This window comes from Odocoileus virginianus, chromosome 8, assembly GCF_023699985.2.
Source record: "Odocoileus virginianus isolate 20LAN1187 ecotype Illinois chromosome 8, Ovbor_1.2, whole genome shotgun sequence".
NCBI lineage: Eukaryota > Metazoa > Chordata > Mammalia > Artiodactyla > Cervidae > Odocoileus > Odocoileus virginianus.
The window spans coordinates 78,603,164-78,616,829 of NC_069681.1; the positions used below are offsets into that span (position 1 = coordinate 78,603,164).

Below are 13,666 nucleotides of genomic sequence, written 5' to 3' on the forward strand. Positions count from 1 at the left end.
CATCTTGTCTGTGAAAGGATACAGTCAGGTTACTAACTTCTAAGTCATAGTCCTCATTTTCCTAGAGCTTTTAAAAAATAAATGGTCTAACCATGTCTCTCAGGGTTTTTGTTTACCTAGATTTGCATGCCGGGTAATCTCAGTAAAAACTGGTAGAATGATTGAAGGAATGTGCTTCACATGGGATGTGAAATTGTAGAAGATAAATTCAGCTATTCCTCAGCCTTCCATTCATTCAATAAAAAGTGAAAAAAATAACAAAAGGAAACTATTAGCTCTAGAGGCAAATGAGATTCTTTAAATATGAGTTCTGTAATGGTGGTGATTTCAACAGGGTTTGGTTTTTAACAGTGACAGAGAATTCTTAGTCTTATAATTCTAGTGCTTTTGTCTACCTTTTGGGAAATTCCCTCAAACATTGCGATGCTGAGAAATCAGAGTCTGAATACAGCTATGAGGAAAAGACTCAAGATTTTCAAAGATAAAAACACAAGAACTTCAGTGAATCAATAGAGGAGATGTCATCCTTAGATAAAGAGAGAAATCTTGAAAAAAAAATTATGATCCCTTATTAGGCAGTTTTTCCTGAACTGACATAGGCAATATATTTCACCTTTATTCCTCCTGCAACTCTTTTTTTTTTCCCTTCTGCTTTTAATTTTACTAAAATAAGAAAAGGAATTCCTAAGAATGGCTGTGATGTAGTGTCTGGTTAACAAAGCTAACACATTGCCTAAATATTTATTCTCACGTACAGGGTATTTGGATTGCAGATGTGCAGAAATATTGTCAGGTTAAAAATAACTCTTTCCACAAGGCAGAGGTGGGCTGGAATGCTAATCCAGGCCCACTGCTTCTCCTTGTGAGCCTTGCATCCTGGGTGTCCTAGCTGAACAAAGTAAACAGCCCCAGCCTCCTTTCCTTAGGAACCTCACCTTTTCCCTTGAGTCATTTAAAAAATAAAAAAAAAATTGTGCCGAGACTAGCAAGAAACAGGGCAGCGAGAAAAGGAGAAAAATTCTCAGAGAGCCACTCTCTGTTCTCCCACATTCTTTATTGTGTGCCTGGTGAGGGAATTTTCTTCTCTTCAGGCCAAAGGTAGCTTAGACATTCTAATCCATAAGAATGAGTAAGTACTTTGCTTAAACCATGTGCAGCTTATCAGTAATGTGGTTCAAAGGGTAGGCTCATGGAAATACCTGGGGCCAGGTTAGGCAGCTCAATCCTGGAAGGGAGAAAGCCTGGAGGAAGGCAGATGGCGTCCAGGTCAGGTCCCACCTGTACTGCCAATTCATACTTTAGGCAGGGTGCACTCGCCCCTCTGGGGTTCACCTTCTCAGCCTGAAAACTGAAAGCGACTTGTATCACAAGAATGTGCCCTGGAGGCAGTATAACAACATAGACCACAAGTCATGGGGAGAAAGACAATAATGAGCAAGAATCTAATTGATCTGTGTGGATGCAGGTTGGTGCTGTCCATGAAAAAGGCACAAAAAGAGGCCTGGAAATCTCAGGGAAAGTTTAAGATACTGACAGTTAGTCCTCATGGAAGTGCCAAAGGCAAAGTAGGAGAGAAGAGGCACAGGTTTAAGAGAAAAGAAGGAGCATGAATATAGGTGTAGGTCTTCTCCTTTACGGCCTACAGAGCACAGACAGAAGATTCAGCATCTTATCGTCCCCTCCAACAGAGAGAGATTTTACAGTGATGGTCTCTTAGATCATTTGGATACCTGAAAGTATCCAGTATTCCACCCTTGGAGTCCAAACTTGAATGAAATCATTAAAAGCACCTATAAATTTCTACAGAAAGACTGGGATTTTTGTTAACAGCATCAGACAAGTAACTGCTTTACATGCATACTGTCAAACTTGTTCTGCAGCATCTTTTGTCTGACAAGCCTCTGCCTTTTAGTCTGCATTAGAGTAACTTCTAGCCTCCCAACTTCATTTGCCACAATCACAAGGAACTGGCCTGCACACAGCAACACCTGATCCTAGCAGTTTCCACATCTTGCAGAGCAGTGCCAACACCACTGTAACAGCAGGGTTTCACTAATTCCCCTCCCATGCTTAAATTAAACAGGCACCCAGCGACACTTAAGATACAGACCCTCAGACCTGGACTGACATTTGGTTACAATTCCATTGGGATTTTCTCTCTACAGCACTAGTCTTGCATACAGACCCATTTTCAAGTGGCAAAGATAATTTGATCACATTTTAAAGGATACTGATTACACTGAGAACAGAGAAAAAGCCTGGTCTATCCTGGGAACATTCACACAAGTTTAAAAGTATAACATAGCAATGTGACTATTTCATTTTGGAAGAATTTTTTTTAAAGCAATGGGTTTGTGTGGTGGTTTTTTGGTTTTTTTTTGTCTTTTAAAATCAGCTGTATGTGCATGTTTGACAGTGAGCTGTTATTCTTAAAGACAGCAGGAGAAGGCAGCATGTTAAAGTTTCACATTAAACAAAAAAGAGTTTTAAGAAACGTTCTCAAATTACATTCATGGTTTGAAAGTTCAAGAATTGTGGCTGAGCCCTGCTTACCTTACAGTTTCAGGTCCCAAGGGGTCTTTAAGTTTAAAGCAGTACATCAACTGCGCAGGACTGATTTTCTTGCATAAAAGTCTAATCTGTCATAGCACCCAGCTCAACGGGAGGAGCCAGCCTCCTGTTCCCGAGCACCAATGAGGGAACCAAAGGAGCACATGTGGGAAGTGGCTTCCTTGAAAGCCTGTCACAGTCTGCACATGCTCTCTGTGACGGAGGTGCTAAATCAACCTTGGCTGGAAGCTCACAAAGCACCTCATTGTGAGTCCCGGACATCTCTCTGGGGAGAAGAAAAGGTTATTTAAGAAAAAAAAAAAGGCTCTAGTCAATCTGAAGTTTTCATGCTTATGTTGGAATGGGCCTCTCATTCATTAAAAATATAGAGGAGCTATTTTCTGTTAATCAGCTTCCTGGGGAACAAGTATAACTGATAACAATACGTCTATATATTGAGATAAGAGGGGAAGCTTATCTTTTAGAATTCTGCTACTTACTGGTCCTGGCTGGTGTGAAGGAGGGCTCCATCTCATTACTTAGAAAAGAGTCTACTCCATAAGAACTGACTAGATGCTTTATTGGAACAAAGCTCACATTTATGATTATGAGTGTGACAATAATGTTTATTAGCTTGGACCCACCAGGCACAAGGGTAAAATGAAAATCTACCGTATCTCTGTTATAAAATCATCAGTGACACTGACATAATGTTTCAACTGGACTCTCCCCATCAAGTTAACTAGAAGTCATTGTGAGAAGGAATTGCACATCTTCTCATGGAACAAAGATGTACAATGACCAGAAAAACATTTGCCTGTGACCTTCATAGACACCTCCTTTAATGTGCTACAGAAAAGCGTTATTGAATGAGGGGAAAAAAGTCAAAATTACTCAAACCTCTTTAAAATCCAAATGTTAAAGTCTTGATCCATGACTGCCCTTTGCTTGGAGTTTGATATTCAGTCCTTCTGCCATCTTTGCTCAGACACTAGCCTGAAACAGTTTATCACAATGAGCATGTAGCTATGGATGTAAATAAGGTAGAAAAGCAGCACCATGAGTGGAGCAAGGAGACCCATGTTCAAGTTCCGGCTCTGTTTGTATCGTCAACTCTAAGCCCAGGAAAATCCTGAGGTCTCTCTGGGTCTCATTTTTTTGTTTTTTCCTGTAAAGTGAGGGAGTTAAACTAGTCCAGAAATGGAAAAGAGAATGCATGCAGTCTCTGAGTGCAGTTCACTGGGTAGGGGCTAAAGTGAGATGGAAACATGAGTCTGTATTCAAGGGTAGCTTTTCCTCCCATAATAACTGAGCCAAATTGAAATGTACACTGAATTAGGCTAAATCCACTAATTTTTAAAAAGAAGCTTGATATTCAGATATTTTAAAAATGTGAAGTCTAAGTTATTATATATGTGAGTAACTTATTCAAAATGTTTAAAAATACTGTGAATACCAAATAAAATCTATCTGCTGGTTAAATTTGCCCTTCAGGCTATCAGTTTAAGATTTGGCAACTGGTGATTTTAAACCTTATCCTGCTGGAAAATAAATAATCCAGAGAAATTAGTCTCTAAAAGAAACTGTCTTTCAGCATGGTTAGCAGTCAAAGTAGGACTTAAAGAAAAGGCTTCCTAGTAATTTGGGGTGAAATTAGGGACCTTTGCTGCCCTGCTTTATGATGGTAACCACATGATCCATGACCACTGGACCTCATGCATCCAGTTTTCCATGGAACAGGCTGGAGTAGGACCTAAGGGATCATTAACACTCTAAGAATCTGATGAAGGAAAGGAGGCAGGAGAACCTACACAGGGGAGGAAAGAAAAGATCATTCCAGTAATATAAAAACCAACTGAATGCAGGCTACCAGTCTTATCTCAAGATTGGAATACCAGAATTAAAAGTTCCAGTAGGGTTCACATTAAGTAGCTAAATTCAGAAATTGAGAGGAAGAGAAGATTTCTTGATTTGACGAATAAAAGAGATGTTGGGCGGCTGAGTGGGGTGGAGATGCATGCAAAGCAAAGTTGACTAAATAAGCATTTTCTACATCAAAAGGCAAAGTTTAACAGTGAGATTACTCAGTTCTCAGGGTCTGAGCCATCTGAGCAACGCCGTCCTTCGTGAGCCACTGGATGAGCTCTAACTGGGTGGAGAAGGCCACATTATGAGTGCTGACTCATCCTTATGAGGGAGAGGGTGCTGACTCAGCAAGGACCCAGGCCAAAGTCCTGCAAACATGCTCAGTAGACATTTGTCCTGCCTGATGGACCCTGGCCAGGAGACTAGACCAAAGACCAAGACAGGGAAGAGGTGGTTTAGTCTCTAAGTCATGTCTGACTCTTGTGATCCCATGGACTCCTCTGTCCATGGAATTCTCTAGGCAAGAATACTGGAGTGGGTTGCTATCTCCTTCTCCAGGGGATCTTCTGGACCCAGGAATCGAACCCAGGTCTCTTGCATTGCAGGAAGATTCTTTACCAACTGAGCTACCAGGGAAGTCTAATCCTTCAAGACTCAGCTGTAATCTCAATCATTTTATTCCAGGAAATCCCTCTCTTAACCTCTTAGGCAGCCTTTCTTATAAAACATCTTTTATTTTATTTTATCTTGGTATAGTACTTAAAGTGGATTTTAAATTTTATTTTATTGTCTACTTCTCTGTCTACTACATTAAGCTATGGATTGGTTGAGGTAGGAATATCATTCTCATATTTCTTTAATCCAGGAATTTAGAATAGTCTGTGTCTAGCTCATGTAAGTAACTAGATAAATATTAGTTGAATGAATTAGTAAATAGAAGTTAGTAACTGGGAGAAATACTGTGCATTATAAATGCAGTGAAATTAAAGTTATAAGGCAAATATTTGAGAGAAAATTAAGTTTAGATGAATTTTCTCCTATGAGAATTATTTTTTCTCAAAAGTATAGTCAATTTTTTTTTTTTAGTTTCATGCTGTTGTGGCTTCTTATTTTGTATTTGTTCAATATAACATTCCTTATTACCATGTTTATGCCTTTGCCATAACTCAAACTTTCTAAGCCTTCTTATTTATGCTTCCTATGACCATCTATGGGAATGTTTTGGTCAACAATGAATGTACAACTGAGAGTTCACATAAATTGGCCACCTTCAAATCTCATGTTGCTCTCACAATTACCACAGAGGGAATGGAGGTAATTTATTCAGCTCTGAAGTGTTACATGGCAACCAATGACAGCAGCAGCTTATACTGCCACCAGTGTTTGGGGACCAAAGAGTGGTGGATAGAATCATTCTTTCACACACAGGTTTGGAACTAACTAGAGAGAGCCTCCACTGTAAATTTTAAAAATATGAGATTAATTATTCAAGATTTCAAGTGAATTAAATTTATTCTGACCACAAGAGTCTATGACTATTTGAGAAACTGATAAATACAAATAATAAAAGAATGAAGGAAAAGTTATATAGATGATTGTTTTTGTTATTCACAACTGAATAGCAAATTATCCCCCAAACATAGTAGCTTAAAGCATTTATCTTATTATCTCTATGGTTATATAAATTGATTGGGCCTAACTGAATTATTCTTCTGCTCCTAAGCTGCAGTTATATGGGGTTAGATAACTGGTTATCTCTTGTCTTTCTTGATAATAGACATACTAAAGGTGTGAAATGATATCTCATTGTGATTTTGATTTGAGTTTCTCTAATGTGGTGAGAAGGAAATGGCAATCCACCCCAGTATTCTTGCCTGGAAAATCCCATGGACAGAGGAGCCTGGTGGGCTACAGTCCATGAGGTTGCAAAGTGTCAGACTTGACTGAGTGTGTGTACGCACACACACACACACACAAATGATTAGTGATATTGATAACCTTATCCTGTACCTTTGTATTTCCTCTTCAGAGAAACTCTATTCAGATTCTTTGACTTATTTTAATTGGGTTAATTGGGTTTTTTCTTTTTTGCTATTGAATTCTGTGAGTTCCTTTTATCAGTTAATGTAATAATTTATTAATTTAATTTAATTATTTTGTTAATTTTGTTTACCTTTCCAAAAAATAGATCTGAGTTTCATTGAATTTTTTCTATTGTTTTTCTGGTATTTATTTATTTTCTGCTCTGGTTATTGTTATATCCTTCCTTCTGATAATTTTGAGCTCTGTTTGTATTCTAATAACTTACATTGTACAGTTGGGTTTCTTATTTGAGATCATTCTGTTTCCTTAATGTCAGTAGGCATTTATCACTATAAACTTTTTTCTTAGTACTGCTTTTGCTGCATCCCATAAGTTTTGGTATGGTGTGTTTCCATATTCATTTTCCTCAATATTCAAAAAATTTTTTTCTCTTTTGATTTCTTCTTTGGCCCATTGATGGTTTAGAAGCATGTTGTTTAATCTTTATATACTTGGGAATTTTCCAGTTTTCTTGTAATTGATTTCTAGTTTTATATCATTGTGGGTGGAAGAGATACTTGATATGATTTCAGTCTTATATTTATTAAGACAGTTTTTGGTAGCCTAACATATATATTTACCTTTACCACTGTGCTGTATATTTTCTTATTCAGTTCAGTTCAGTCACTCAGTCGTGTCCGACTCTTTGGGACCACATGAACTGCAGCACGCCAGGCCTTCCTGTGCATCACCAATGCCCAGAGTTTACCCAAACTCATGTCCATTGAGTCAGTGATGCCATCCAACTATCTAATCCTCTGTCATTCCCTTCTCCTCCTGCCCTCAATCTTCCCCAGCATCAGGGTCTTTTCAAATGAGTCAGCTCTTCACATTGGGTGGCCAAAGTATTGGAGTTTCAGCTTCAACATCAGTCCTTCAACACGAGGACTGATATCCTTTGGGATGGACTGGTTGGATCTCCTTGCAGTCCAAGGGACTCTCAAGAGTCTTCTCCAACACCACAGTTCAAAAGCATCAATTCTTCTGCACTCAGCTTTCTTTATAGTCCAACTCTCACATCCATACATGACTACTGGAAAAATCATAGCCTTGACTAGACGGACCTTTGTTGACAAAGTAATGTCTCTGCTTTTTAATGATCTGTCTAGGTTGGTCATAACCTTTCTTCCAAGGAGTAAGCGTCTTTTAATTTCATGGTTGCAATCACCATCAGCAGTGATTTTGGAGCCCCCAAAAATAAAGTCAGCCACTGTTTCCACAGTTTCCCCATCTATTTGCTGTGAAGTGATGGGACCAGATGCCATGATCTTAGTTTTCTGAATGTTGAGCTTTAAGCCAGCTTTTTCGCTCTCCTCTTTCACTTTCATCAAGAGGCTCTTTAGTTCTTCACTTTCTGCCATAAGGGTGGTGTCATCTGCACATCTGAGGTGATTGATATTTCTCCCGGCAATCTTGATTCCAGCTTGTGCTTCATCCGGCCCAGTGTTTCTCATGATGTACTCTGCATATGAGTTAAATAAGCAGGGTGACAATATACAGCCTTGACGTACTCCTTTTCCTATTTGGAACCAGTCTGTTGTTCCATGTCCAGTTCTAACTGTTGCTTCCTGACCTGCATACAGGTTTCTCAATATTTTTATGTTATTAGTGTTCTTTCATTTCAGCTCAAGGAACTCCCTTTCACTTTTTTTTTTTTTTTTTTTGGTAAAGCTAAGCTAGTGATGATTAATTCCTACAGCTTTTCTTTGGAAAACTGTTTCTTCTTCAATTTTGAAGGACACCTTTTCCAGATAGAGTATTCTTGGTTGGCAGATTTTTTTTTTCTTTCAGTACTTTAAATATATCATCTTACTCCCTTTTGGCCTGCAAAGTTTCTACTGAAAACTGTGCTGATAGTCTAATGGGGGTTTCCTTGTACATCACCAGCTTTGCTCTTGCTGCTTTTAAGACTTTCTTTGTCTTCAACCCTTGGCACTTTAATTATAGTGCATCTCAGTGTGGGTCTCTTTAGGAGTCATCTTTTTAGGTACTTCCTGGATCTGGTTTCTGTTTCTTGCCTTAGCTTAGGGAAGTTTCAGTCATTATTTCTATGAATAAGCTTTCTTTCTGTCTTCTCCTTTTAAGATCTATATAATGTGTACATTTTTCTGTTTGATGGTCTCCCACGAGTCCCAAAAGATATCTTCATTCTTTTTTCTTTTTATTCCTCTAATTGGTTGAATTCCACAGTCCTGTCTTTGAGTTTACTGATCCTTTCTGTTGCTTGATCTAGTCTGTTCTTGAACCTCTCTATTGAATTTTTCAGCTCAATTGTTGTACTCTTTAGCTCTATGATTTTTGTTTAATACTTTAAAAAATATTTTAAAAATAGTTTCTCTCTGTTGAAATTCTTACTTTGTTCATTCATTGCTCTTCTGACCTTGCTAAGCATCTTTGTGAGTGTTATTTTGAACTCTCTATTGGATAAATGACTTAGCTCCATTTTCCTTTACTCTCTGCCTCAGTTTTTATTCATTAGATAAAACAATCACCTCTTTAAGACAAACTCATCTTATGTAATAGGTGATCCTTGTCAAAAACCCAGCCTCAGCTTCTGATTGCCCCTCAAACCTTTATATTCCACCATCTTTTTCTTACTGGTTCTCAGTAGTTGAGGCTGTGCCCAGATTCATCAGTGTTCCAAAAGTGAAGATCACAGTCAGCACCTAGATGCAGGCTGGTTAGAAGCTAAACCCTTAGAAGCAGCTGGGAAAGTGTAATTTAAACCCCTTGCAGGGAGACGCTGGGATATGAATGTTTTGCCTGTTCCCTCTGTACTTTACACAGGTTAGGGTTAGGGTGGGAGTTGCTTCCATGCCTGTTTAAAAGCTACTTCTTTGTTTGCTATGATCTTGTGAGATTCACAAAAATAAACCCTCCTGGCTATACAGCTGGGTGATTTAGGGGCCCATATCTCAGGTGGCAGCCGTAAGAGTTTGGGCACTAGATGTGGGCACAGTCTGATTCCAAGTAGATACTAATGACTTGATTTTAATGCTTGAATGAGTTAGGGATAGAAGGTAGGTAAAGTGGCCACTGGTTCTTTTGGATTCTAGAGAAGATCACAATGAGCACCTAAATGCAAGCTAGTTAGAAACTGGACATTCAAGCAGCATCTTGTAACATAATCAGTCAGACTCCTTTTTGGAAAAGAAAGACTGGGAGTGGGTATTTTTGCCTGGTCCCTCTGCACTGAGCCCAGGGAGGATAGCCACAATGAGTGTTTGCACACCCATTAAGAACTGCTCCTTTGATGCAAATTGTATATAAGGGATGAATATCCAAAATATAAAAAGGACTTATACAACTCAGTAACACACAGACACAAAATTTTTTTAAGTTTTTTTTTTTTAAAAAATAAAAGCTGGGTAGAGGAACTGAGTAGATATGTTTCCAAAGAAGGCATGCATGTAATTAAGAAGTACATGAAAAGATGCTTCACGTCAGAGAAATGCAAATGAAACCTCATGAGTTACCACCTCAAGTCTGTTAGGGATGTCTGTTATCAAAACGATAAGAGGTAAGTGTTGGCAAGGATTCAGACAAAAGAGAACTCTTGTACACTGTTGATGGGAATGTAAATTGATGCAGCCACTATGGAAAACAGTTCATCAGGAAATTCAAAATAGGACTACCATATGATCCAGCAGTTTCACTCTTTTGGGGACGTATTTGAAGGAAACACAAGCACTATCTTGAAAAGATATCTATACCTCTATTTTCACTGCAGCATTATTTATAATAGCCAAGACATGGAAGCAACCTACATGCCCATGATAGATGAATAAAGATGTGAGATATATATACATATATATATATTTATATATGTGTATATATATATGATTTGCTATAAAAGATATATATGTTTATATGTATATATGATATACTATTAAAGATATATATATGTATTTATAATACATATGATAAAATAAGAAAATTCTGCCATTTGCAGTAACATAGATGGACCTTAAAGGTATTATGCTAAGTGAAATATCAGACACAGAAAGACAAATATCATACAATCTCACTTATATGTGGAATCCAAGAAAACCAAGCTCATAGACACAGAGAATAGATTGGAGGTTGCTAGAGCTTGGACACAACTGAAGTGACTTAGCAGCAGCAGCAGCAGAGCTGGGGGTGGGTAAAATGAGTGAAGGTAGGTGAAATGGGTAAAGGTGGTTGAAAGATATAAACTTCATATAAGATAAAGTAAGTCCTGGGGATGTAATGTACAGAATGGTGACTGTAGTTAATAATACTATATCATGTATTTAAAAGTTGCTGAAAGTAAATCTTGAAAATTCTCACAAGAAAAATATTATAACTGTGAGATGATGGATATTAACTAAACTTACTGTAATCATTTCTCAATATATACATATATTGAGTCATCATGGTATACACTAAAACCAGTACAGTGTTATATGTCAATTATGTCACAGTAAAAGTAGCAGGGGAAAGAACTGCCTCTTTGCTGTAGTTTGTGATACATGTGAATGCAAGCCCTATTGGCTTTCAGAGCTCGATGTTTTGGGATCCCACACCTCAGTGGGAGTCTTAAAAGTTTGGGTGCTAGATGTGTGGTCCAAATTCTTTGCTCTTCAAGGAGAAGTTGGAAGTTGGGGGTTCCGTCCCAACTGTATGGGCTTGTGCCAGGGATGGGGTTTATGTGAGACTGTGCCTCAGCGTTCCTACCCGTTTTGACGGTGTGAGTATTCTCTTATTTGCTTAATGTGTAGGAGTCACCAAGTAGTTTCTGAATTTCTCTCAAAGGAACTTGCTGCTTGTATAGCTGTACACTCAGGTGTCCATGGAAGAAGGAAGGTTCAGGAACCCTCTCTGTTGCCGTCTTGATCCACATTGGGATGATTCCCAATCTTGATAGAAAGTGAACATTCCAGGGAAGGTATATCAGGTATAGGGTAGAGAAGGCAAATGGGAAGTTAGTTTGGTATCACATCAGTAATATTTGAAAATAGTCCTAGTTCCATCTTTCACAGGCTAAATCTATTGTTTGATGGGGGAGGATAAGAAGGAGGACATGAGGGGATGCATTTTGTAGGATAAATAAGAAATAACCCATACCTGACATAAAAATCTAGGGTTCAAATCTGGACTCTCTCAGCAACTAACTGTGTCATCTTTTTCAAGTTACTTTATTTCTCTAAGTTTCTGTTTCTTCATTATTAAAGCCATGATAATAGTACCTGCCTGTGGCAATATTTTTTAAAGGACCAAAAATTCTTTGATACTCTTCCTAAGGAAAGATGGGATCTACATGCCCTACTCTTGAATCTGAGTGTGTTTGCAACTCCTTCAACCTGTTGAGTGTGGCAGAGTCAGTGCTGTGTGGTTCCTAAGGGTAGGTCATGAAAGGTCTTGCAGTTTCTACCTGTTACTCTTGGAACACTTGCTCTCTGACGTCTTTCATAGGTACACTACCTCTTAGAACCCAGGTGTCATGCACTGAGAAGCACTCATCACCTGAGGAGTTACACAGAGGTTGTACCAGTCAACAGTCCTACCCAAACCCAGCATTTTAAGTTGTAGCTCGGGTGCCAGACATGTGTGTGAAGAAGTTTTTGGTTGACATCAGTTCCTGTTTGTCTCACCCCTAGACATTGTGAAAAACAGTTACCCCTGCTATATCTCTGCTGTGTCCATTTCCAAGTCAGTATTAATGTGTGTCATAAAGTGGTTGTTGTTTGATGTTGGTAAGTTTGGAATAGTTTGTTCTGAAGCAGTAGATAACCAGTACACTACATTGCAGGGATGTGAGGGTTGAATGACACAGCATCTAGAACTACCAGGCATACAATTGAATTAAATAAATACTGACTTTAAGACACATGAGGGACATCTGGATAGGTGTTTCAAATTGTGCAATAGTAGCAGTAATAGTTGTAGTAGTATTAGCAATACCCACTAACATTTTCAAGTACATCCGATGGGCCCAGTACTGTCCTAAGTGCTTTACCTACAGTAACACACAGTCTTCAAGTAACTAGACAAGGAAGGCACTCTTAGTGTTGCCATTTCGCTGAGGAGAACACTGAGGCCCGTAGAGAGGTTAAATCTCTTGTATAATTCACACAGCCAGCACGTCAGTTGGACCAGGTTTCAAACCCAGGCAGTCTGACTGCAGGGCACCTGCTTTTAGCCACACTGTCCTGTGAAGAAGAGTGAGCTGGGCTGGAGATGGGGACCTGGGGGCTACTGACCCCAAAGCATCGAGAGTGGATTTTCTCAAGAATGGATATAGGGTGATAAGAAAAGAGAGAGAAATGTGGGCCCTGAGAAATCCAACTAGCAAAGGGATGGGCTTAGAAGATGGAGCAAGAGTGCTCACCAGTGGAAAGGGTGTGTGGCAGGAGTGTAAGGGGGGAGCAGCCTTGGAAAGTCTGGAAAACAAACCCATCCCTGTCCTAAGGGGCCCAGTCTTCAGGGTCAGGGAGGAGGTGAAGTACCCCACTCAGGAGTTTGACTGTGGACACTGAAGGTGTAGACCTCAGTATTACTATATCTAAACCCGTAGCTGAAACATGAAAATTTTGCTGGTGTATCTGATTAACACCTCTCCTTCTCATTAAAGCTCTTCTGGGAGAGCTCTCAAATTTATTTGCAACAGGGAAAGGTCTAATTGTTTCTAAAAATTGTAACACCCTATTAACGCCTGAGACATGCCAGGCACAGAAAAGCCAATTTGCTTACCCCTTCATCCCTCTGGAGTGATGACCCTGGGAAAGCTCCCTCTAGAGATACAGTGAGCTGTGCTGACAAGTTGACACTAGGAGCCTCCCCCTTACTTCCTGACACACAGTCTACTCCAGGATTAGTTATACAAACTGGGTCATGTGGTTGGAAATTAAAGAATGATATATATTTTCATCTTATAGGTATAATCTTTTTATGTATATTATTAAGGGTTGTGTCCATGACTTGAGTCCTTCAGTTATAAAAGAAAGCGTTGAAACAGTGACATTGAGCTACAAGTGGAGGTGACGTTCTGAAGGGACTTTTGGCCCAGGAGGGGAGAGAACTTGCCACCCATTCCGTGGCAGACAGAGTTTATCAGGAAAGGACTTATGAGATTTCTGGGTGTGGGAATACCAGAGGTTAGAGGTGGGCAGGATCTGATTTTAAAACAGAAAATTCATTTTTCTAA

General features: G+C 39.1%; 2 protein-coding genes across 2 annotated transcripts in view; one reads left to right on the top strand and one right to left on the bottom strand.

The window, feature by feature from the left end:
• STARD13 (StAR related lipid transfer domain containing 13) overlaps positions 1 to 2,650 on the bottom strand; it is a 495,175-nt gene extending 492,525 nt beyond the window's left edge. Inside the window, exon 1 of the mRNA XM_070471789.1 lies at positions 2,554 to 2,650. The gene's annotated coding sequence lies outside the window, so the exon portion shown is untranslated. The remainder of the gene's footprint in view (positions 1 to 2,553) is intronic.
• Positions 1 to 13,666, top strand: part of RFC3 (replication factor C subunit 3) — a 215,356-nt gene that overhangs the window by 91,951 nt on the left and 109,739 nt on the right. The gene's annotated exons all lie outside the window — the stretch shown is intronic.